This window comes from Hypomesus nipponensis, chromosome 1 (genome assembly GCF_054491055.1).
Source record: "Hypomesus nipponensis isolate SF chromosome 1, ASM5449105v1, whole genome shotgun sequence".
NCBI lineage: Eukaryota > Metazoa > Chordata > Actinopteri > Osmeriformes > Osmeridae > Hypomesus > Hypomesus nipponensis.
In genome coordinates this window covers 10,279,959-10,305,858 of record NC_140361.1, presented here as the reverse complement: position 1 = coordinate 10,305,858, position 25,900 = coordinate 10,279,959, and the positions used below count along the sequence as shown (strand labels likewise).

Below are 25,900 nucleotides of genomic sequence, written 5' to 3'. Positions count from 1 at the left end.
TTGGCCTTTAGTCAGCGGACCAACATGGTGAGTATAGAATGTACATTTTATGGGCTGTTTTGACTGGATAACAGCATTAAGATAGGACTGTGGTGGAAGATGTCCTCTTCTCCCCCTGTGAGGTTCAGCCTTAGTTAGGGTTTGGGTTAGAGAGTCTAAATGTTAACTTCGTAATGTCAAGACTTTCACACAGGAACTTGTGCACACATACACAAGCACAAACGTACACACACACGTTCAGACTGAGCAACTTCCACAAATAATCTGAATCAGAAAGGGATTTATTCTCCATGAAGGTTTGCACAGACAACAAATTTGCTTTGGCAGGAAGGTGCATACAATAAACATATAGGAATCATACATTTAAATATGTGGTCTAAGTATATTAAGGGTATATCAACTAGCAATACTAAGTGGAATATAATTAAAATGAAATATACAATAAAATATAAGTTGCTGTAATTTACAATATAAAATACAAATATTACAGAAAAAATTGTACAGATACCGTTTGTAATGTAGTCAATGTGAACTCTTGGCCTTGTTGAGGAGGCCAACAGCGGAAGGGAAGAACTGTTTGTGTGGCGTAAGGTTTTTGTCCTGATGGACCGCAGCCTTCTGCCGGAGGGGAGTGACTGAAACAGGGAATGTCCAGTGTGGGAGGAGTCCGCCTCAATCTTCTTCGCTCGCCTCAGGGTCCTCGAGGGAAGGCAGATTGCAGCCAATCACCTTCTCCACAGTGCGGATGATACGCTGCAGCCTGCTCTTGTCCTTGGCCGTGGCAGCAGCGTACCAGGTGGTGATGGAGGAGGTGAGGATGGACTCAATGATGGCTGTGTAGACGTGGACCATCATTGTCTTTGGCAGGTTGAATTTCTTCAGCTGCTGCAGGAAGTATATCCTCTGTTGTGCTTTCTTGGTGAGGGAGCTGATGTTCAGTTTCCACTTGAGGTCCTGGGAGAGGATAGTGCCCAGGAAGCGGAAGGACTCCACAGTGTTGACTGGGGAGTCACTCAGGGTGATGGGGGTGAGTGGGGCTGTATTCTTCCTGAAGTCCACAACCATATCCACTGTCTTGAGAGCATTGAGCTCTAGATTGTTGGCTGCACCAGGTCACCAGGTTGTCCGCTTTCCACCTATAATCAGACTTGTCTCCACCAGAGATGAGCCCAATGAGGGTGGTGTCGTCCGCAAACTTCAGGAGTTTGACAGACGGATGACTAGAGGTGTAGTCTCGTCTCTTGAGATGGAAACAGTTATATACTTCCTGTTGTGCCCTACATAAAACACACAAATAATAACGTTTCCACACAAACTTGAAGGGTGTATCAAACTATAACCTATGTGCGAAAACCAGCTCTCCACACAAAGAGATGCTCATTATCTGCACCGTGGCTAACAGCTTCACTAATATGCCTTTTATTAGATGCTATTCTGAGACCATTCAATTCTTTGTTGTTTTCTTGAATGGTATTTTTTTATTCATTAATTAAGCTTACCGCGTGAAAGAGGCTTGTCATTTTTCCAGACCTCTCACTTTAGATAGACTGCACATTTACTAATCAGAGATCCACCAGAAGATTCTACTCTGCAGCTGGGTTATAAACATTTGACTTCCTGGCTTTTAACTCATGAGCAAATACGACTCTGTAAACACTGGTGTCTGGGGATAATGGTGATGTTTTTATGGTGGTAGTGGCTTTTTATTTTAATAGCGCCATGCTGTGAATTTTGATGGAGCGCTGCTTTTGGAGATCGTGCTCAGACTACAGTGTATTCTCACTACTTAGAGCTCCGGAGTTATGTTTCACAGTATCCAGAATCATGCAGGTTTAATAATGCAAAACCACATGTAGCTAATGTTTGACCTTGGCAAGGTAGACTGTCACTGTTACTGATTGGAATGTATATCTTGGCCAGACACTCCCACTAGCTTCCTTTCTAAATGATCCATGTACACAGGATATAAGTCTGTTCAAATGTTGATATTTACTTAGTATTTGGTCATTGTTGACATGTGTAGGGGTTTGCAGATGGGTGGTGGAACAGGGGCGGGGCTGGGGAGGAGCAGTAGGAGGTGCCAGGGTCTCCTAATGGTTTAGTCCTTTTACTGGACTCAAGGTAATTGGCTTGTGTAAAGAGGCAGGATGCACTCCATACATCCTGCAGGAAAGGAGGCTTAATGACTGTGACAGGGGCCATCAGATTTGTATTGATTTTCTGTGGCAGGTCAGGCCCCGCCTAGAGGGGGGAGAGGGGAGGGAAGAGGGAAGAGGCCGTGTGTTGAGGAACAGCCACTGTAGGAAGGGACAGGGGGGCCAGATTTACAGTGGAACTGGAGAGGAAGGAAGAGAAAGAGTGAGAAACGAGGAGAGAGATGGAGAGAAAGAGAGAAGCAAATAAGTGAGAGAGTGAAAGAAGACAGAGAAAGAGAGAGGTGAGGTCAATTAAAACATGGAAAGGAGAAAGAATGATTCAGAAGTAGGTAGGGAAAGAATGTGAGAGAGATAGCTAGAAAGAGGGAGAGGTGAATCGGAAAAATGGAGGCGAGGAAGTACGTAGAAAGGTGTGCAGAACAAGTGCTGGGTGCTAGGGTGTTTATGTACGTGTGTAGCAATAAGCGATCGTGGGAGTTTGAATGCACACACTGAGAATGGTAGAGACAGATAGCAAGAAAAGTTTAAGGTTGTGTGTTCATGCAATCAAAGAGAGCTGTGCAGACAGACAGAGAGGCGTCTGTGGAGACAGAACTGGGAGGACAGACTGAAGGAAAAAAGGTGTGTCTGTGTGTGTATGGGAAGAGGGAATTGCAGAGCTTTATAGAGAAATGTGGTGTGTGTATATGTATGAAGTCGGAATGGTACAGCCATAAAAAGAAGTGTGGTTTGAGTGTGTTCGTGCGTGTGTGTGTGTGCCTGTGCAGAGGGAACAGTAAAGACATATTAAAAAGTGTGTGTCTGTATTGCAGTTTGTGTCAGTGTGTAGTCTGCCTGCCTCAGTCTGTCATAGTGGTCATCTTTATAGCAACTCTCCTTCTGGACCAGCAAGGATCAGAACAGAACACAGCAAAAGCTAATATAATAAAATGTTGGCATGGATGAGAGGGACACTGATGAGTTTTAAATGGAACTAAATATTCTAATTACATTTATGGTTTTAAATACAACAGGGAGAATTTAATTAGGGGAGATGTGTCCTGGTCTGTACAATCCAAGAGGAATGCTCCCTGTAACATGAAAGCAATTTGTTCCTGCTCTGCCTTCATTTTCACCCCAGGAACTGCCCTGATAGCACAATGAAATTAACGTTTGGAATAAATGTTGGTGAAATTGAATAAGGAACGCCCCGTGTCTCTCTCGTTCTTACTCCCATCCTCTCTCTCCCCTTTCTGCCCTGGCTCCTCTCGCTTGCCTCTTCTTTCTTCCACCTCCTCCAATGCCTCTCTTTCTCTCTTTTGCTAACCAACTCTATGTCCCCTCGCTTACACCATTTCCCCGCTAAGCCTCCCTCCCTCCCTCCCTCCCTCCCTCCCTCCCTCCCTCCCTCCCTCCCTCCCTCCCTCCCTCCCTCCCTCCCTCCCTCCCTCCCTCCCTCCCTCCCTCCCTCCCTCCCTCCCTCCCTCCCTCCCTCCCTCCCTCCCTCCCTCCCTCCCTCCCTCCCTCCCTCCCTCCCGCCCTCCCTCCCTCCCGCCCGCCCTCCCTCCCGCCCGCCCTCCCTCCCTCCCTCCCTCCCTCCCGTTCTCTTCCCCATGTTACCCTTCTTCTGCATGCTGCCACACTGCCAGATGAGTTTGCTCTGCGCCTTACAGAAATGACAAGGCGTTCTTGTCATTTTTCGCCTGAGGTCATAGGAGTTTGCGGCTCAATTTTTGCGAGTGCATGAAACGCCTGACATTTGGAGGAGATGTGAGTGAGAAGCAGGGGTGCTGGGGAGCCAGGGCTAGCCGTCCTTGTCTTGCTGCTCATCATTTTGATATGTCTCTTGAGATACTGGCGGGCTTTCTCTGGGTCTATGATTTGAGCTATGGCTGCTTATCAAACATGAATGCATTTTCTTCCCCATGAATTAGAATTGGGATTGGAAGTTATTTTACAAGGTCTCCCATACTTCCTTGAAAAGTAACATTAGGACCTCTTAGTTCCCTGGCTGTGGATCTACGGGCCAACGTTTCTGAAGAAAAATGAAAAGAGAGGGCGGGAGTGTGTGTTTATGTGTGAGAGAGAGAGTGAGAGAGAGCGGGATTGTGACAACCACAGACGCTAGAAATAACTGTATTGAAACTATGCTCATGCTATTTTACTGTAATTACTGACAAAGTGTTTCTACTCCCAGGCTCTGTGCGGTATCATTCCTGCCAGGAGTTCATTTCAGTTATTCTTCTTTTACATTTCATTATTGTCTCGTATGAACAAAAAAACACAAAGAAACACATGGAGCAGTCTGAAGCTTAAACTAGATTATATTCAAACCATACTAATGTAGGAATGTCCACTGCAAGCCTATCACTTTCAACATCAGAATAAATCATTTTCCTTTCATCATTGACTAGTTTGTCCGCCGTGAATCCAAACAGGAATCATTAGTGTTTCTGAGTTTTCATCTGAACTGCAGATGTTTGATCAGAAATAGATAATAGGAAAGATCCTTTCTTGTTTGGCTAGTAAAGTGTCTAGATCTTGGTGTAATTGCTCATGGAATGAAAACGTGTTCTTATTGGATAATGTCCCTCTTCTCTCTTCTCCGTGAGGGATTGATTGACAGCACTGTAGACTGAAGGATTAGCTCCAAAAAACACCTATCCATTTAGAACGTTGCATAGACTCAAAGCTGCTGTTCAAGATTGTGCCATTGAGTTATTGAGTGTAAGTGCTGCATCTCTTAACCCCTTCTCCTGATCCCATTTGAAACGTGACACCTCAAACCTGCACTGTACTCTGTTAGTATTTTCAATTTGTAACCCTGCTAGCTGTCTCTGTGACTGTCTTCACCCCTCAGTAATGTATTTTCTCTCATATATAATCTCCTGTAAATGACTCTTCTGTTCTGATTACTAGTAGAGGTTCTGGTGTTTTATGTGATACGTATAGATTCAGTCTCACATCACCTTTGGCATTTTCTCTTTTCTCTCGAGGCAGTATCGGCACCAACCAGTCTCTCTTGACCTCCTTCACCTCAACTCCATCAAGGCATTTATGAGCCTTTACTGGTCTGTCAAGTACCACCAAGAGAACTACAGACTGCTTCTTGAGAGCGTGTCATTGTTTGTCATTCAAGACGCCACTATATCATTCCTATAAAAAAGTATCAAACTACTGACATCCCTAGTCTCCTTTTCTCATCACTCTCACCAGAAACATGGTGGACCCTACTGGCTTTTGAAAGATGTAGCCTATGGCGCCTGCCAGTTCTTTGTTAAAAGCAGCTCTGTCCTCAATGACTAACATGTTGCCTTGAACTCTCCACCATTCTCCTCTGTTCTTTCAGCTCAAGTTAGAGCACCCAAAACCCCAGCTAATGAGCAACTGAAGACCCTGTGTACAGTGTGCTGCCGCAGCTGCAACAAAAACAAGGATGAAAAAAAAACATTGCAGCCTGGAGCTGTGAAAATGTAAGCTAAGTGCTAACCTTGATGGCCTAATGGCTCTAAATAGCGTCTGAATGTCAGTTCAGGTCCAGAGAAGGGCAGCCTCAGCCTCAGGCTAATGGGAAATGCGCTGGTTTGAACTTGTGAAAAGGACTGGGCAAGGGGGAGAAGCGTCAGATGGATTAAAGGGGCTTGATGGAGCCAACCGCTGTGAGGAAATAGATGTGGCATGATGTTGTACCACGGGGGGGACTGTGTAAACGCCCAGCCCCAAACACAGACCCTTCCAGAAACGAAACCCAAAGTCTGGAGCTGCATGTGCAGACAGTGACCTGCAGCAGCCACGTGAGGTACTTTTCCTCACCCACCCCTTTGTGTGGGAATGGAGAGGAAACAACGATGGCATCCTCATCTAGGGGTTTGTATCCACACAGGGCCACGGTTGCGTGCCTGCTCATAGTCTGCTAATAAGGCATGACATCGTCAGCTGTGACAGTGCAAAGAGGATTGGATGAGCCAACAGTGGGAGGCCTGCGAGGACAGAGCTGGTGTTGAGGAGTTGAGCTTCTCTCCGCCCCAGCCTCCAGACTGTAGTCAGCTTGTGGCACACAGGCAGCAGGCTGGTGAGATGGAGCGGCGCGCTGCTCTGAGGAGCAGGGAGCGGAGGGGAGGGAGAGGACTCCTGTAAGTGGTCTTTAATTGAACGTCCTCTCCTAAGGCTCTCCAGAAGGGCTGTGGGGAGATGAGGTCCAGCTCTGGTTGGCCTGCTCCACTGGTTCAGATGATGATGCCAAGAGGTGAATAATGGCTCTTTCCAGCAAAATCCAGATGTGAAGTCTTCATTAAGAGACGCGTTTCCTCCTGAGATGAGTAAAAGGCAATGAGGCGAGGAAAAGACATGATTTACAGGATTCTGACACCACAATCTATCTCATTTTCCCTCACATTAAGCTTTAAAAGCAAGCGCTCCTCACCAGTCGTGACCTTTTATTCGTCAATAAAGAGCTGGAGTATCACATGCAAATGAGATTAGCTGGGAACATTGTGACGAGGGAGTGTCTGATAGCAGGGTGGACAGGTGCTGGGTTCTAGTGGTGGCATTGTCAAAGGGGCCTGTCTCGCTAGGCATAATAAGCCTTATCACAACCAGCTCTTGAAATTGTGCATCCAGAATGTATTATTCATTTTGCAGTCTGAGTGCTATCAGCTGTTGGATATTTTAATAAACACAGTTTTCTGTTGTGGCTTCATTTTTAGACAAACAATTTTCTCCGTCCTGTTTTGAAACGGGTGTGGTTGGGGGTTCTTTTTCTTGTGTTCGAATGTCTTTTTCCCCCATTTCCAGTCCTCAGTTTCCTTAGTTTGTTATTTGGGACACTGATGAAAAAGGACTGGGAGAAAGGAAACGTCGCTCTCTCCCATTTGAAAGCATTGTCTGTGTCATTGGGCTTTCAAAGTGTTTTATCAGCAGAGCGCAAAATGGTTGTGTGAAATTTGCTGTGCAGGCTTTATGGAATTGGCAGCGGAAGGAGTCTATTCTTTTCAAGATGTCTGGCTCAGGGGCGTCAAATTTCAACCATTTTGACTCTGCTTGCTTGTATTTCTTATTTAAATGAAGGGGGTCTGTTGATGGGGATCTTGCAGGCTCTCGGCACTGGAAGGGCTTTTTCATACTCTCTTTATTTCTCTTCCTGCTGATATAAGCCAACTTTGAAGTCAGACTCTAGTAATGGAAAAACCTCCTGTGTCTTTGGAAACATCTCGCCCTGTGTAAAATGCACCTTTTTTTCCTTGCCTTCCATTAATGATGATGGGATTTTCGGAATAGAAAACAAGAAGTTGCAACAACAGAAATACCTAGAAACTTGCCCTGTGTTTTACAACCACCTATGTTAGCTAATGACAAGTAACTTCAAGGAGAAAATAAAACTGAGGTTTAAACATTCAAATTGTACCATTGCCAAACGTAACATTGCTGTCTGTAGGTGCTGGAGCACAGGCTTCAGGACAGGTATAATTGTCATAGTTTGAGATACTGACTGTGACTTTATTCTCTGGGCCAGAGCTTTTTTCTCAGCTGGTGACAGCTGAGGACTGCTGTGCCAAGCCTGTTCACTTGGGGACAGAATGATGACTTAAGCTTTGAAAGAAAATAAATACAGAAATACCTGAGTCACCAAAACTTTTGCTGATGGAATTCATGTGGAAAAACATAACTTTCTTTTCTATGACAAGTATTCTACTAGAAAACTGTATATTCAATGGAAAACAATGAATCAAAATACCATTCTCCTATAAAAAAATGTATATTTATTCTGTTATAGCACAGTTTTCCCCCCTAGTAGTAAGACATTACCTAATGAATGGTAGCCATGGCCATATAAAGGGGCAGGATATCTGTTGCTGTGTGAGTGGACAGAGGCAGATGTGAAGGCTGCACCAAGCTATATAAGCTTCTTTATTTATAGACTTCCTTTATTGCCTCCAATGGATCACCGCTCTGAGGTTTTTTGTCAAAAAAATCAATGACCTGATTGCATTTGTTTTTCTTTCTTTAACCTTGGGTAATTTCATTGCTCAAATGAAATTCCTTCCATCCCCCCTCCCTAAATATCATTTATTCTGAAATGTCACTGGGAAATTGGGGGGGGGGGGGTGAATGAACTGGCTGCATCTGTGAGGCAGCAATGTTTCTGTCAACATAATTCAGTCCCACACTTTGCCTGCAGCGCCTGCTTCCTGGCCGGTGCTGAGCCTTGGCACCTCAAGGACCTCAATGTAAAGCTGGAGCTCTAAAAGCTCCCTGGAAAAACACCCAGGGTGGTAGACGGTAGAGACGAGGTGGATAACCCTCATCATTTGAAGGAGTGGTGGGGGTGATGGGGAGTGGTGAGGGGTAGTGAGGGGTGGTGGGGAGTGGTGAGGAGTGGTGAGGGGTGGTGAGGAGTGGTGAGGGGTGGTGAGGAGTGGTGAGGGGTGGTGAGGAGTGGTGAGGGGTGGTGAGGGGTGGTGAGGGGTGGTGAGGGGTGGTGAGGGGTGGTGAGGAGTGGTGAGGGGTGGTGGGGGGTAGTGAGGGGTGGTGGGGAGTGGTGAGGGGTGGTGAGGAGTGGTGAGGGGTGGTGAGGAATGGTGAGGGGTGGTGAGGAATGGTGAGGGGTGGTGAGGGGTGATGGGGAGTGAATAATGGGGTGATGGGGGGGAATTAGATAACATCAGGGTTTTAGTGACAGCGAGCACAGTGCTGTATGTCAGTGCAAGGACAAGGCAGTGTCCTGAGTCTGAAGTCTGTGTGGGCAGCCTGACTGTGGGGGGGCTCCCTGATAATGCCGAGCTCCATTCAAATTCAACTTGACAGTCTTGATTGGATGAAAGACTGATGAAAGGAAACGGAAGAAAGGAAGGGATTGTGAATGTGATACAGTAATAAAGCCTCTATGTGTGTGATGTATATTAAGATGCAGTCTTTCAGAGTAATGTGCCGCCTTTGAAGGGATGCTGTTGAGAGGAGGAGACAGATGTGGAGCTGGCAGGAGCATTTTTCATTGCGTTTGCTCGCGGAAGAACGAAGAAAAATGTTGCCCATGGTAGGCATGGCTATTTTCAGCCTAATGTCACCAGCATGGTTAAACCTGTCACTGCAATAAAGTGAATATAATTGAAAGTAAATCTCATAAAAAGCATGCTATTCCAAGCAGATGGACACAATTTAAGGTGTTTATTCATTTAATTGAAGAAGAAGAAATGTTAAATCATTAATAATAAAAGCAAGTAATTAAAAATTACATTTTAAATCATCCAGTGTTATCATTGGTTTATTAGTAAGATATCTTTCTGTTATTCTAACAGTAGGTTTCCTCCATGGAAAATAAAAAACTGCAATCTCTTTGACCAGACTCCCCATCATTATGTGCTACAGCCCTCCCTGGATGAGACTACAGTCAGAGTACAGACAGACTATCTGCCCCGCCTGATCAGAGAGGTCAAGGTTGAAATTGCAGGTGTGCACCAGTAGTGCATTAGCCTAGCCTTTGTTATGTATCGGCATCTAGAGATTCCCGCATCCACCACTAATGGCGATTGATCTCTTCCTAAATACCCTGCTATCCAGGCAACCATCCAGGCAACCATCCGCATGACCAGAGAGGCAATGAGGAACAGTACAGAGGGTGCTTCTGGGTCCAGATAAGAGGATCTACACTCTCCAATCATTCCAATATGATCATCTGACTTTGGGATGACCGGACCCCAAAAATAATGAGTCGGCCCTTTATCAGAGAAGTGCACAGGTCCCCTCACACCAGACCAAGCTTCTAGGCTGAGAGAAGGAGCTCTCTCACTGATGGAGATACTGCAGTCTCACAGGGAAGCCATAAAAAATGCAATTCCATCTCATGGCTTTACAGTACAGTGTAAATAATATTGATGAGCTGTATTTCTTATTGTGACATATCAGCGGTCTGTCGGGAGTTCTGCTGTGCAGATATCTGTGGTGATTCTTTGGACAGCCAGTGTGGGCAGTAATCTTACCTCTTAAGGCTTTATCAAATTTGAAATAAGAGTTCAGTTGGCCTTGGACCGGGCTCTGCTCTGGTCAGTTTGGTCTGTTGGTTATGTAAGTTTCAGACCAAAATGGAGTATGGGAAGCTGAAGATGGTGAACTGTGCGTGAGGAAAATGCATTCAGTCCTGTATTCTGCAGCAAACAACAGATGGATCAATACAGATAATTTAATAGTTGTGTCCCTCGATCCCAGCTCACAAACTTGTTCAGAGCAAAACACATCTGTTCTGTAATTCTTGTAGAATGGATGCATTGAGATAATACAAAAAATAAAACTACAAATGGTTAACCAAATTGCAGGCACGTGGTTGGAAATTTAAATAAATTCTGATGCTCTGTTGAAACCGTATTCAGTCTTGCGGTGTCATGGAGGCACTTTTAATGTAGTTAAAAGCTGATTTAATGGTCATGTTTATGGGCTCTGGAATCAAAGATGGAATATCTCAAGGTGCAATAACACAGGGTGTCATCATAGTTATTCATGAAGAGCGATAAAGTTTTGTGGCTGTGTTTCACAACTGGGGGAAAAAAGGATTTTAGAGATGAATCGTGGCGCTGATGGGCAACAGCCTCAGACTACAGTATTCACCTGCTGCATGCTGGGTATTCAGACAGGGATCGTTACCTTAAAAAATGACCTACAAGCTACGAAAGCACTTAACCCCCCAAAGACCCCCAACTCATGGACGTCAAAGACAAGTACTCATCATGTACAGTTACTGGAGTATTGTCATGCCGTCAGGGGATGGAAGGTTCATGTAAAGTGTTCCTCTGGCTTCATTAGACCTGGGTGATCCAGTGTCTCGTCAAGGTGTTCCATGAGGCATGTCGTAAAGATGCACAGGACCAGGACACGCCTCCCTTTTTCACTCATGCACACAAAGACACTCTCTCTCTCTCTCTCTCTCTCTCTCTCTCTCTCTCTCTCTCTCTCTCTCTGTCTGTCTGTCTGTCTGTCTGTCTGTCTGTCTGTCTCTTTCTCTCTCTCTCTCTCTCTCTCTCTCTCTCTCTCTCTCTCTCTCTCTCTCTCTCTATGTCTATGTCTATGTCTATGTCTCTCTCTCTCTCTCTCTCTCTCTCTCTCTCTCTCTCTCTCTCTCTCTCTCTCTATGTCTATGTCTATGTCTATGTCTATATCTATGTCTATGTCTATGTCTTTGTCTCTCTCTCTCTCTCTCTCTCTCTCTCTCTCTCTCTCTCTCTCTCTCTCTCTCTCTCTCTCTCTGTCTATCTCTCTCTCTCACTGTCACTCTCTCTCTCTCTCTCACTGTCACTCTCTCTCTCACTCTCACTCTCTCTCTCTCTCTCTCTCTCTCTATGTCTATGTCTATGTCTATGTCTCTCTCTCTCTCTCTCTCTCTCTCTATGTCTATGTCTATGTCTATATCTATGTCTATGTCTATGTCTTTGTCTCTCTCTCTCTCTCTCTCTCTCTCTCTCTCTCTCTCTCTCTCTGTCTATCTCTCTCACTGTCACTCTCTCTCTCTCTCTCACTGTCACTCTCTCTCTCACTCTCACTCTCTCTCTCTCTCTCTCCCTCTAACACACATACACACACACAAAACATCTCAGGGCTTCTCACTTAACCTCCTTCGGCAGGGTCCACGCCATGTGTGAGCATGAATAATGTATCCATGGCGATGAGGGAGAAGGGTGGCAGGAAGGACACAGTAATGGAGAGTAGGCACTCTGAGATGGGCGCTCGATGTGTCTCACCACCTCTGCTGGGCACAGCGCCGTTCTGCCGGACTGGCCAGACATTTATTCAACTTTAGGTCGGCACTTTATTAATCCCGAGGGGAATTGTGGTGTTCCAGCAGTCCAGATAAAAACAAAATCGCACTCTAAGTAAAATAAACTCTAAAAAGGAACGTGCTGCCAATACAAAATACAAAGGGGCTGTACATGGGAGCACAAAACACATACGCGCAAAGCAAACCAGTGTGACGTCGGTGACATACCTACTGCATGAACATGCTGTGAGGCTCCTCCAGCTGTCTCTTCACCTGGGTAGTGGAGGAGGACGGGTGCAGCAGTGGGGGGAGGTGATGCTGGGTCGTAGGGGGAGGTAGTTGGGGGGTGTTGTAGGGAGGGCAGGGAGGTAGTAAGGCAAGGAAGGGAGGCAGATTGGAGAGAGCAGGCAGGGCTGTTATCAAAGCTGTCAAAGAGCAGGTTCTGCTCATTGGCAATGTTTCCTCAGCTGGTCCATCCTTAGACTGATTGAAGCCGGGGATGTCCCTCAGCCTGCCTCCTCAGTGTCCTGCTCATCCCAGGGGACTGGACCTTTGGTGGGTCGAGGGGTGAGAGGTGCACAGGACTGTGGTTACACCTGCCAAGTGGCGGGAGCGCTGAGGAAATGTAAGCATCCTTGTTTGCAATACAGCAAGTCCAATGTCTTGTCATCCCCCTGGTTTGAACACTTCACAAATGATCTCACACGGTGACTCCTGAGGATGAGGAAGGTGAGAGAATTCGGTCAAATCTGCTGCCCGTCCTTGCCGTGAAGCTGTGGAGCAGGATATCCAAGAGTGGGAGCCTCTGTGGTTGTTTGCTCTTTCGCTCAAGCAAACATTTCGATGCTTCATGTTTGATATCTATTCATGTTAGCTGTATTTGTGTGGGCGGATTAACTGTGCCCCTGACACCTTTTTACAGTCTCTGCTTGAATCAACATCAAACTGTTGCCTGGCAAGACAGTGACGAGTTGGTGAACGAAGACCCAGGCTTGGATTAAGAGCTGCCTACACGTGATACCATCAAAGATGGTTTGAGTTATTGGTTGGGGGCCTGCATAAGCCTGCGGAGGCTTGGTTGCAGACAGCAGTAGTCTAATGGCTGAGAAAGGTATGCATTATTCCGTTAGCATGCTAGTGTAGCTGCTGTGTTAGGGTCCTGCTAGGGGACTGCTGACACGGGCCAGAGTAACAGAGAGTGACAGCCGGCTCTCCCAGCGCTTCACTTCTCATTCTACACACCCCAGCTTGATGGGAGTTGTTGGGCTTGTGCTGCTGCTGCCTCCATCTTCTTGAGATCTCCCTCTCTCTCTCTCTCTCTCTCTCTCTCTCTCTCTCTCTCTCTCTCTCTCTCTCTCTCTCTCTCTCTCTAAGCCTCAGAGGAGCCCTGCTCAGCCTATGTGCGTGTGTGCGATCTCATTCCAGAAGACACCAGTGTTTTTAATGCATGTTACATAAGTATTCATTTGGCAGGCTCTTTTATTCAAAGCCATATACAGGGAGGGATTTGAACCTGAAACCTCTGGATCTTCAGGCAAAGGCTCTAGGCAACTGAGCTAAATCCGATGTTGTTCGTGTTGTGGTTTTGTCAGCATCTGGCTTAATCTCTGGTTAATCGCTAGCCACTTTTAAGACTGATTCAATCAAGTCAACCCCCTTGTCACCCACCCCCACCAAAAGCTATTTCATGCTCCCGAAACACTGTTGACACTTATCGGAATGAGCGCACGGCAATTTCGAATGACAAAATGCTTCATTATCTTGGCAGAGAGGAAGTGACAGTGGGGTTAACTCAGTGGATGATGAATAACATTGTGTTGTGAGGTGCAGCTCAGCATGCTGTCCTATTTAAAGTGACAGCTCTTTTCTGTCTCCTTGATTCTGCAGTGAACTCTGAGGCCCAGGCCTTGTTGGGCCATCCAGCAGGACTCCTGAGTGGTTTCTCTCTGTCACAGCACTGCAGGCCCCCTCATGTGTTGACCGTTTTGGAGTCAGTGGTGTTTACAGTCCAGTCTGCCCCTGCCCCCGAAGACCTGTGCAGCTGGGATGTTGGCTAAAACACTGCTACAGTGGCAGCTAAATGTTCGGGGACAGGGGATGATGATGAAAATGGAGGGGGAGGAAGGGGTGAAGAGTTCACTAACATCCAGTGACACGGTGGTACACTTCAGAGTGGTCTCTGAAGGACATCGCCTCTCCTCTCCCTCCCCCCCTACCTCCCTCCATTCATCTCTCTTCTATCTTTTTTTCTGGTCCTTTTTTCAGGTATTTTTTTTTAATGGTTTCATTTGATTTAAAATGTCTGTAAAAATCACTCAAAGCTGTTCCAGTAAATGTTTCGTGATTTGAAAATATAAATTTTCTCACGCTTTCTTACAAACAGACTTTGTTTCACTTCTTTCCTTTCTAACTTACTCTCTTCTGATGTGGGGCTAGATAATTAGCATTTTAGGTATTTCTTAGGTAAAACAGATTCACAGTGCTAACACCATTGTGGTTTCAAGTTGTCAAATAATGGAACAGAGGAAGTGGAGATAGAAGGAAAAGAAAGAGGTTACGAAGAGAACGACAAGGATGAGAGAGAACCTCATTTTCTCCGATGAAACTGTAATGTAAATTATGAATGTCAGTTGCCGCTCTGGAAAATAGCTAATCTCTCTGCCATTCTGCTTGCCGGTAGCAGAGCATTAAACTTTCATGGTTGTGTTTTCAACAGTTTTGGAGCATATATTTTTATGTCCACTCCCGGACTTCTGGCCTTCTCTGTTTAGGTAGCAAAATTACTTACTGTAAGTCGCTCTGGATAAGGGCGTCTGCTAAATGACTAAATGTAAATGCTGCCAACCCTACTAAACATCAACCTCTTATCTCACACTTAACTCTTTACATTCACTCATGTCCCCAAAACCTTGCTTGCGGCTGGGCCATATCAAATGGGCTTATCGATGCTCCGTAAAGGTCAGGTCATGAGGGCGGTGTGTGAGAGAGGAGGATTCCTGTTGCATGTTAACATGGCTGGTAGACCTGGGGCTGGGTCGCTCACTGCCAAGCTGTGCTGGCTCTGCGTTGGTGGGAGCTAATGAAATCCCCTGCCCTGCCACTGTGCTGTGGAAAGGGGCTGGCGTGGGGGGGGGGGGGGGGGGGGGAGGGGGGGAGGGAGTGAGGGTGGATGTGTGTGAGTGGGCAGGGGCTCATTGACATGCGCTGGGTGTTGTCTCCCTGGTCCGCGGTTTCCTCTCAGAGGCCAGTGCGTTGAGGAATGAGCATGCTGGCTCCTGATAAGGACTGGTTCTGCTACTAGCACCACTGGACAGAGCAGGACAGGGCCAGTCAGATCTGCACAGGGTTTGTCAGGGATGGACAGGGTTAGTAAGGGCTGGACAGGGTTAGTCAGGGATGGACAGGGTTAGTAAGGGCTGGACAGGGTTAGTCAGGGATGGACAGGGTTAGTCAGGGCTGGACAGGGTTTGTCAGGGCTGGACAGAGTTAGTCAGGGCTGGACAGGGTTAGTCAGGGATGGACAGGGTTAGTCAGGGATGGACAGGGTTAGTCAGGGCTGGACAGGGTTAGTCAGGGATGGACAGGGTTAGTCAGGGATGGACAGGGTTAGTCAGTGATGGACAGGGTTAGTCAGGGCTGGACAGGGTTAGTCAGGGCTGGACAGGGTTAGTCAGGGATGGACAGGGTTAGTCAGGGATGGACAGGGTTAGTCAGAGCTGGACAGGGTTAGTCAGGGATGGACAGGGTTAGTCAGGGATGGACAGGGTTAGTTAGGGCTGGACAGGGTTAGTCAGGGATGGACAGGGTTAACCAGGGATGGACAGGCCTAAAGCATAGTCATACTCTACTGCTGTCCCCTCAGTGAAAGCAGTGCTTAACCCATGCCATACACACTGCTGCATGCCGCCAGTGGTAGCTTCACTACTGCAACTCCCATGGGTCTGGATGTTGGCTTCCTCAAGTAGCGGGGTGGGGTTTTTGGCATTGGGCCCAGTGCCAAAATCCAAACTCAAAGAGTCAGCTGTTTAATGATATACCTACTTCAGCCTCTCATCGAATATCCTCCGGACAATTGGAATAACACTGTAAACCTCCAACCTCATCCCTTTCCCTCCTTTATTCCTTTTAGGTGCCCCCTGTGAGGACAGTGCTGCCCCGGCCTCTAACCCTACCCCTACCTGCCTCTGGAGAGAAACAGAGACAAAGAGACATTTAGACCCCATTCTACGGAAGCTTCGAACCTGCATCCACGTCAATCACGTCTTCACCGCTGGGTAACTAACTTGTGTTGTCTTCCACGTCCAGTTATCATTGCAGTAGATTTGCCAGATTGATGTCTCTTGTGACAGTTTTTATATTGCTGTTTGCTGTTTGTTTATCTGTGGGTTATCCGTGATGCTGACTCTGGCGGTCTGTGCGTCTGTTCTGAGTGAAAGGGGAGCGTTCTCTAGTGTGACGCAGGGTTCAGGAGGAATCTTTGGATGTCCGATCAAAGCAGTTATGTTTTCTTATTTCAAAGAGATTCAACTGACTTTCATCAAACTACAGGTTCTATCTTAGAAGTATGTCAGACTCACAAATAGCATTTCAAAGTGCTAGTCTGTGAGGGGGAACAGATGCAGAAACGAAATCAATTTTCAGAATGAAATGCTCTCTTGACTGAGAATGGTGCAAGTTAAAGTCAGATTTCGGGTGACCAGAAGGTCAAATCATTGACATTTCTTGGTTGTATTTCTGTTCTACCGGTAATCAGCTGTGTGTTTTGGCAGAGAGTTTTTTTGCATGTAGCTTTTGACTGGTCAGTCCTCTCACCTCACTGACCCCAATCATGTGTCCTCTGAGCTCAGGCTGATATGGAAAACATCCTGTACTTTTGTCATGGTGTTGTTGGACTTTAGACATGTTTCTCCTTTGTCTTTCACTGCCTTTCTCTATCTCATACTCTGTCTCTCCCTCTCTTTCTTTCCATTTCCCTTCTCACAATCTTTCTCTCTCCCTGTGCCTCTCTCTCTGTCTCCCAATCAGCCTCTCTTTCTCCACCTCCTCCTTCTCTTACAGGGCCTGTAAAGCCCCAGATGAGAGTGATATCGCTGTTCATTTGTTTACCCGTCTCACCCACACATGTATTGACTCACATGATCACACCAAGATGTGAGTGCAGGCTTTGTGCTCTGCACCCCCTCCACGCTACAGTACCACCCCCCACCCTCCAGCACCCCCCCTCCCCTCCAGCACCCCCCCCCCCCCCACACACACACACACACACACACACACCTCCACCAATCTCTCTTATAACTCTGAATTTCATCATTTAATCTGCCTCCACAGCCAGTAGTCTTCACAGGCCCATCAGACATGGGCTCTCCTCAGAGCCAGATGAATCCCTCCTGGGTGCTGAGCGAGCTGTCATTTAGGTGTGTTTGACCCGCTGGAGCCCATTCAATCAGTGTCTACCCACAAGTAATATCCTTAGCCTGCCCTTATCTCAGCCTCTAAATGAGAGAGTTCCATCCAGCCCAGCTTACCAAGCAGCCCAGCCTGATTCTGAGGGAGGTGGGTGGGGGGAGAGGGAGGGCTCTGTAGCTGGAACAGGGAGGAATAGCAGTATTGTGCACAGACAATGAGGTCAGTTGCAAGGACTCTGCCACTGCTGGGTGGCAGCCCATGCCCTGATCCTGCCTGGGGTTGGCAGACTGCGAGGCGTTAGCTGGCCATCCACACAGAGGCTGGCATGTCCATTCCAACTCGCGCCTCGCAAGGATGTTGCCTCAACTCCACAGCTGCAATAACGGATCTGCCTTTGGAGTCGCAGTCTTTTAAAATCTTATCTCGCTGGGAGACATTTGAAGAGAGCTTGCTCTGCTTCCCTGCCAGGGAGTTAGGTTGAGGGAGATAATGTCCTCTGCAGTCCTCCTTATCTGGGCCGGCATTATTGCAGAGAACCATGATTGGTAGTAGTGCATTTAGGATGGAAGTGCACTTTCCTTTTCTTAATACAAAAGAGTGCAACAATCCCTGCTCTCAATTGTACCATAAGACAATTGCTTAATTTGTATGTATGCCCGATAGCTAAAATGAACCACTTTTATTGCCCTCGTTGTGTGACAAACCATATTCAACTGTTTACTGAAAGCTCTGCCAAGCTGCAGACCTCCGACTAAGATTTCTTTTGTAACGGCAAGTTGCAAATCATTACTAAATGATCCCTTTAGCACCCTGGGTTCTACCCAGTTTCCAAGAATCAGATGTTTCACAGAATAACATTCTTACATTATAAGTATTCTCTCAGTATTATCTCCTGATCCTAATGCTGTCTGGTTAAGAAAGTGTAGCATCATGATGCTTTTGCCATTTGCTTTGAAAGTTTCTTTGTCTCCTCCTCCTCTCCTCCTCCTCCTCTCCTCCTCCTCCTCTCCTCCCCTCTTCTCCCCACTGCCTTCCTCCTCTCCTCTTCTCCTTCCCGCTCTTCTCCCTCAGTAGGTCTGGCGCTCGCCCAGTGTGTGTGTTCTCCTCTGGGGGTAAGGCTTGTGGAGCGCGCTCAGCACAGCGGCCCCTGAGGATGAGCTAATGTGGCATCTTCCCTCTCCCAGGCCTCCAGTCGCCCCATCTCCCACTCCCGTTTCAGTTAGCAGTGTCCGCTCCAAAGGCTGGCTAATGCGGGGGGCGGGGGGCGGGGGGCGGGGGGCTGGGGGTGGCAGGAAACAGACTGGGACTGCTAGCTCTCCAAGCAGTGAACACATCATGGCTATTTGAGAACATTGTACATGTGCATTGAGGGGTGGTGTGTGTGTTTAATGGAAACATGAGATGGAGGGTTTGTGTGTTTGTACTTGTGGGTGTGAACATTATGTCCACAACATGTAAACATTTGATGAGGAACCTTTATCTGTACCTCCCTGTGTTTCTGTATGCTTACTACTGTGTACTCAGGGCAGTGTGCATACACTGGTATGAAATTAAATCCACGTCAGTAGGCAGGCATTCAGATAAGATTAACAGGACTTGACATTTTTCTAGGTTAGAGACAGATGCTTGCTCCAATTCTCTCACAATATTCCCCCCGTCTTCCATCAGCGCTGAAATTACATCCATTTCATTTCACACCAAGGATGTTTCACTTATAACCAACACAATCACATCCAAACTAGTTCCCTTCAGAGCCAAATTAAGTCAGTAAAGAAACAGATTTAAATACAATGATGTCCATGATCAAGCAATATTTTGTGTGCAATTTAAGTACATTAAACTCATCCTCTGAGCTTCCCACTCTGGAATGGTCATTAAAGTTGATATGCGCCTCCGTGGGATTTTAGTACACAGTAGTAGTGTTTCCTTCTGTGAAACTGCCTCCTCCGAGCCCTGGAGAGAGAACAGAACTCATCACTGCCATGGTATCAGGGAGGAGGGAGGAGGGAGCCAGGATGAACAAGGAGCTTCTGTTGGGCTGGTGAAGCTGCCAAGCGATCACGCAGTCCCACACTGTAGAGAGCGGAAGATGATGCGTGATTGCAAGCAAGGTTGACGGTGAAGTCCAAGATTAGAATATTGTGATTTGCCTTCTGGAGGAAAAGCTCAGGTCACATGTAATGTGCAAGTTGTAAATGAGACATTGATGGAATGAACTTGGAATGATTTCAATTGTATGTATAAACACACTATGGGGCATTAATGACGTCAGTGGTCGATAAAATGGTTTTGATGGTGATTTTTGCATGAATGCATCGGTCGTTACATGGAAAGCTGTGAATTGCATATCTGAAGAAATGTCAGGGTAATTCATGAGCGAGAACAGTGGACGTGGCGTAGCGTAGTCAAACACCACTGAACGGTAATCATGTTTCTTTCATACCAACTGAGGCAGATAAACTGTAATCATTGTTTCAGCTCTCTCCTTCATCCTGACCCAAGTGGGAGCAAGCAACCTTAGAGCGTGTGTGAGGGGACGTGTGTGTGTGAGGAGACGTGTGTGTGGGGACGTGTGTGTGAGGGGACGTGTGTGTGAGGGGACGTGTGTGTGAGGGGACGTGTGTGTGAGGGGACGTGTGTGTGGGGACGTGTGTGTGAGGGGACGTGTGTGTGAGGGGACGTGTGTGTGAGGGGACGTGTGTGAGGGGACGTGTGTGTGTGAGGGGACGTGTGTGTGTGAGGGGACGTGCGTTAGTCCAGGTTGATGAAGCTGAACCACAGTGGGTGGCCAGTCACCATTAGGGCCTGACAGCGACAGATGATTCCCTCTCAGCATCTTCATGTGTGAGAACATTTCGTGTGAGACGATGCATGGTGTGGCATCCTTATGTGTTGTGAAAGTGGAGGTGTAAATGCATTATGTGAGGGGGTGTGTAGACAGGGGCTGGTTGTGTGAGAGTGTCAATACAGGGTAGGGTTATGTGTGTGTGTGTGTAGACAGGGTAGTGTTGTGTGAGAGTGTGTGTAGACAGGGTTGTGTTGTGTGAGAGGATGTGTGGACAGGATAGGGTTGTGTGACAGGGTGTGTAGACAGGGTAGGGTTGTGTGAGAGTGTGTGTAGACAGGGTTGTGTTGTGTGAGAGGATGTGTGGACAGGATAGGGTTGTGTGACAGGGTGTGTAGACAGGGTTGTGTTGTGTGAGAGGATGTGTGGACAGGATAGGGTTGTGTGACAGGGTGTGTAGACAGGGTAGGGTTGTGTGACAGGGTGTGTAGACAGGGTAGGGTTGTGTGACAGGGTGTGTAGACAGGGTAGGGTTGTGTGACAGGGTGTGTAGACAGGGTAGGGTTGTGTGACAGGGTGTGTAGACAGGGTAGGGTTGTGTGACAGGGTGTGTAGACAGGATGGGGTTGTGTGTTTTTCTGGATGTGACTGGACTGCAGTATACTGTCTGATGCATTATGGTTTGCTTTTAGCTAGATGTGTGAGGGAGGAGGGAAGTGTAAAGCTATTGATCCCATGTATGTGTGTCTTTGTGTGTGTCTGTGTTTCAGCTCATGTATGTGTGTCTACGTGCTAACCCTTGTGCACGTATGTGTTCTATATGTGTGTTTGTGTGTGTACGGTGTGTCACAGCACTGAGAGTTTAGCATTCTCCAGGCGTTCTGCTTGGCTTAGCACCTCAGCGCTAATCCCAGTTCTGAGTAATTGTCAGGATGGGAACTAGGGTCCTTTGCTGGCATTGGCTGCTCCTAAAACCACCACCAAATTGCCCTTCATTAGGACCAAGTTAATCCCTACTTAGTGTGGCAGTGGCAGACACTAAGACCAGTGAGGAGAGGGTTCCACATGCTTCACTGCTGGGCCTGTGCTGTTGTGTGGGGCAGTGATAGCAGAAGAGAGGTGCGGTGTTTCCAGGGATGCGTCAGCGCAAGCCCGCTGCGCTTCCTGCATCTGGTGCCACGTGTTGCTCGGTGGGACATATTTACATGTAGCTCTTCATCAAATGTATTTGTGAGGCGTTGCTTCCAGATTCCTCTCTCCCCCCCGCAGGGTGAACTAATCAATTATGCAATTATACGGTTGATTGAATCCAGTAATATTTTGATATAAATCATCCACCTCACCCTTGATTAGTTAAGGTACTTGACTAGCGTGACTGCAGGATTTCTCACAGTAGGTTTGTACAAAGTATAACTCAATATTCCCCTGGAAAACGACATTAGAAATGTCTTTGGACGAGTTCCCTGTAGCCGTTCTGTCTCTTCTCCTCCCCCAGCATTGTCCCAGTGTTGAGAAAGAGCAAAGGATGGCACTGCATTATCATGCTCAAACTGCACAGCTAAGTCTTATTTATCCTTCAAAGCACTCGGATGTACGTTGGATCTAAAAATAATTACAGGATGGCAGAGCCTCTGCCCACAGTATCCTGTGGCAGACATAAATCCACCCTTCTTAGAGAGAATGAATCACGGCAGCGAGCCGAAGTGGAAAGTGGGCGGGCTGAGGTAATGCGTCGGACCTTATGCACATTATCAGAAGGAGACACTCATAAATAACGAAGAGCTGACAACTCACCTTGACTTGCTCTAATGTCCGTGATTGAGCGGAGATACCAGACGGCGTGGCAGCCGTGAACGATCACATGTAAATGTATCAAGTACAGTGATATCAAGTAAATAGCGCCCGCGTATCGCTCCGCACTTTGTCAGCAGAAATAAGTGCCGCTGGAATTTACAGTTGGCCATGAGGGATGGCGTGACACACCTGAATGGCCTGTATAAATTACCTCCCCTGCCCACCTGGTTCACGCCAGGCTGCCAGACAGCATGAGAGGCTGTAATGACTCCAGTCTGGGGGAGACGTGTTTGGGTGAAGGGCGGGAAATGTGTGTGTTTGTGGGGAGAGAATGTTTGGTAGTGGGGGCGGTGATGGCAGAGGAGTTATGTGGCTCTGTGAAATTGAACAAACAAGTTAATACAATCCCCTGGCCATCTTTCAGCGAGGCGCGTGCTGACGTTGACAGGGCTGGCCGTTATTTGTGTCGGGCGACGAGGCCTGCCGGCTCCCATCACAAACACATAGTTTCCAAATGAAGGTGTTCACCACCCCCTTTACGCTAGGAGTAACTCACCCAGGAAGGATGACAACATCCCACCCCACCCCCCACCACAGTCTGAGTCCTGCCTTACTCACATAAGAGCCTGCCATGTTGTGGAGGTCAGGGGGCCGTGTGGTCGGGTGTTCAGGCGGGCGGCCAGCGAGGTGAGACGTGGACACTGGTTGATTGAGAGGCCTGTCACCACACCTACGGCCACAGCTCCTGACAAACTCCTCCACAACCATGAATAATGCCCACCCTGCACTCTGAGTGATGGCCGGTGTAATGGTGCCAGGCAGCATGGCGTGACCAGAGACTGGAGACAGCGAGCAGCTGAGCTAGGCCGCCAGCTCGGTACAGACCAGGGGATGGAGCCGGACGCTGTCTCCCTGCTCCACCACTCACACCTCCCTGGAGCCGGACACTAAGCTGCGCTCCATCCTAAGAAGAAGCATTGTACTTTGTGACATTAGGGAATCTTTTTTTTTTCCCCTGACCTGAGAAAAGTGAATTCTGTCTATTCTTTGAAACATTTTATAAATGGCAATTTTGCAGTCAAGCTGTAACAAACGGACAGGATGATGTAGTCGTTGAACCCAGGTGCAGGGCTTTTATTGTAAGGCAATCGTTATCGAAAGGATTAAGCGAAAAGCCAGGTCAGGGCAGGCAAGGATCAGTTGATCAGCATTTATACCCATGGTTGGGTCAAAGCAGGAATCAGACTCAGGTCTCACAGAAGGAGAAGTCATTACACAGGAATCAGGATCTAGAAAATAAATGCTTACAAATGCAGGTTAGGAAGACAAACAATACTTGGCACCGCAGTGAAGGGAGTGCAGGTATTTAAACATAAAGAGATTGTGACATGTAGTGTGAAACATCTGTGGAGAGTGAATGAGCTGATTAGGTAAATGTAATGCGGGTGTGAGGAACGATAAGGATGAGGAACGATAATCTGAAAACCTGGGGGCTGCGCTGAGTGTGCGACTGTTACACAAGCAGTTAGGTTCCTCTTTACTGTATGTGCTTTGAGCAGGGTGCAGGTGAGGTGGGGGGGGAATGACGAGTGTGCACTTGCTGCTGCAAGACGGCAGGGCTTCATGGTGGCTTCAGAGATAGCTCTGGCTTTGTGTATGCGTGGAGGTTAGGAGCATCAGGTCTCTCTCTTCCCCTTCTTACACTTTATCCCCCAGCAGCCCGTGTCTCTCCACCCCATGGCTCTCATTCCTTCCTTCTTTGTCTCCCCCCAGAACCCCCCCCCCTCAACACCTCACCATCACTACCCCCCGCTCCCATCTCAGAATGTTCCCTGGAACTCCCCTTGTGGCATTTGCCAACCTTGATTACAACAAAAATCTACCAATCTCTCTCTCTCTCTCTCTCTCTCTCTCTCTCTCTCTCTCTCTCTCTCTCTCTCTCTCTCTCTCTCTCTCTCTCCTTTCTCTTTGAGCATGTTTTCGGGATCTACTTCGGTTTGATTTGCCAGCCCTGATTACAACAAGCCCCTCTCCCTTGCAACTTTCTCCCCCCCGCTCCCCTCCCCCTCTCCTTCTGTCCGTGTGGAGCGCAGCGCTGGGGATGTATGGCTCGCGGACACTCTCATCTTAGGGAGAGGGAGACGATGTGAGAGATGGAGCAGCACCACCTCCTTCCCCTCATGCCTCCGTTCCATCCCCAGGGCTGAGGAGAGAGAGAGAGGGTCATGAGTGGATGGAGGGAGTGGAGGCAGGAAAGGGTGAGCTGGGTCTTGTTCAGGGCCGCTCACTGATGGGGTGTCGAATGCAGGCGGGGCTGACATAACTGTGATCTTCAAAGCTTCACTCTCTGCCCTCCCTCTCTCTCTCTCTCTCTCTCTGTCTCCCCCTCTCTCTCTCTCTCTCTCTCTGTCTCCCTCTCTCTCTCTCTCTCTCTCTCTCTCTCTCTCTCTCTCTCTCTCTGTCTCTCTCTCTCTATCCCAGTTTCCCTTACTCCAGAGAGAGAGTGATCCAGCTGCCTTCAGGCTAGAAGGCATTGCTGCTTCAAAGTTTGTATCCCCTCTCTGCTCACGCTTGCTTGCACCCTATCTCCTTTTCTCCTTCGCTGTCCCACCTCTCTCGCCGGCTCTCCCCCTGCCCACCATATTTAAATGACTTTGTCTTTTGTATTCGGTTTAACAGCGAAACATTCATCCGTACCTTGCTTTGTTCAAGGGTGGGATCGACGCATGGTGCTGACACCTACCGAAAAAGGTTAGCACAGATAATTAAAATTTCCACAGCTGCAGTCACAATACATCACCCTGTCACTTTCTCAGAGGCTCACTCCCATCTCCCGGCAGCAGCTCTCCCTGGCAAGAGCCAGACGGATCAAACCAACTCTCTCCTGCCTGTTCCTGGGCCACAAACATGCCACACTCCCCCCCCCCAAAATATCTCTGTTTGTTTGGAAGAAACTGTCGAGCAAGTCTGCTTGTGGGGAGGAGGAAGGAGGAGGAGTTGTGGTTGCCATTTTTTTTCTCCTCCCCAAAAATGAATGCCCTCCTCTGTTTTGCTTATCCGTTCAGTTTAACCCAGAACCTTGCTGGAGAGAGTGACTGTGCATTTCAGCAGGGGTTGTTCAATTTCCATTTAATCAAGATGAATTATTGTCCTCAGCCAGAATACAAATGTTAATTACATGCGTGTTGTGAAAGCCTAATTCAACACTGTGACAGAGCGATGGTATTGTTTACCCAGCATTGCTCCCGAGGGAGGTTTTCAGGATGCTTTATGAGTCTGGTTAGAGACATGATTAAGGGTCTGTTCTCTCGGGGCACGGACCTAACTGGAAAAGTGCACGCAGAGCCGGAGGTTTCCCCTAAATCATTCACAGATGTCAAAGGGAGATTGGAACAAAAGGTCGACCTGCCAGCACATACAGTATCTCAAGTGAGACCAATCCTTCATATCAGAAACATCGAGACACACAGTGAGATGTGGTAATCCAGGCACATCTGAGCTTTCTGTATATATATTTTTTTTAAAGGCTGTCTTTTGGTGGTCCAACGCAACAATTTGCTTCTTGTTCAGTGTTTTTCTGAATGGCACAACGGGGGGGGGGGGGGCGGGGGGGGGGGAGAACTGACAAAAACACAGGAATCTGTCTGGCAGGAGCCTAGTTCACTACTGATAGATCTTTAGAGACGGCCTGTGCCTCTGGCATCATGGGCCGACAGAACCATTAATCAGTCATCAGCGCCCCTCACCCCCTCACCCCCTCACCCCCTCACCCCCTCAACCCCTCACCCCCTCACCCCACCCCCTCCCACGGTTTCTACAAAAGACCTTGCTAGCCTGGAGCTCCAGAAGCAGGGCCGACTTCAGCCAACTTGTGTCGGCTCCGCGTGTGATTGAGCACACCAAAGCTTTGCTAGAACTTTCCTTCCCAGCCTCAGCTGGCAGGGATAACTAGATCAAGCGGTGAGCTAACCTTCCTTGCTGGAACTCATTGTTATGTCGTATTACATAATAGGGTTTGAATGTATGAATATGGAAGTA

The 25,900-nt window shown here is 47.7% G+C and overlaps 1 protein-coding gene across 1 annotated transcript in view; it reads left to right on the top strand.

The window, feature by feature from the left end:
* Window positions 1-25,900, top strand: part of drp2 (dystrophin related protein 2) — an 89,455-nt gene that overhangs the window by 10,650 nt on the left and 52,905 nt on the right. The window contains exon 2 of the mRNA XM_084688118.1: window positions 16,007-16,151. The gene's annotated coding sequence lies outside the window, so the exon portion shown is untranslated. The remainder of the gene's footprint in view (window positions 1-16,006; window positions 16,152-25,900) is intronic.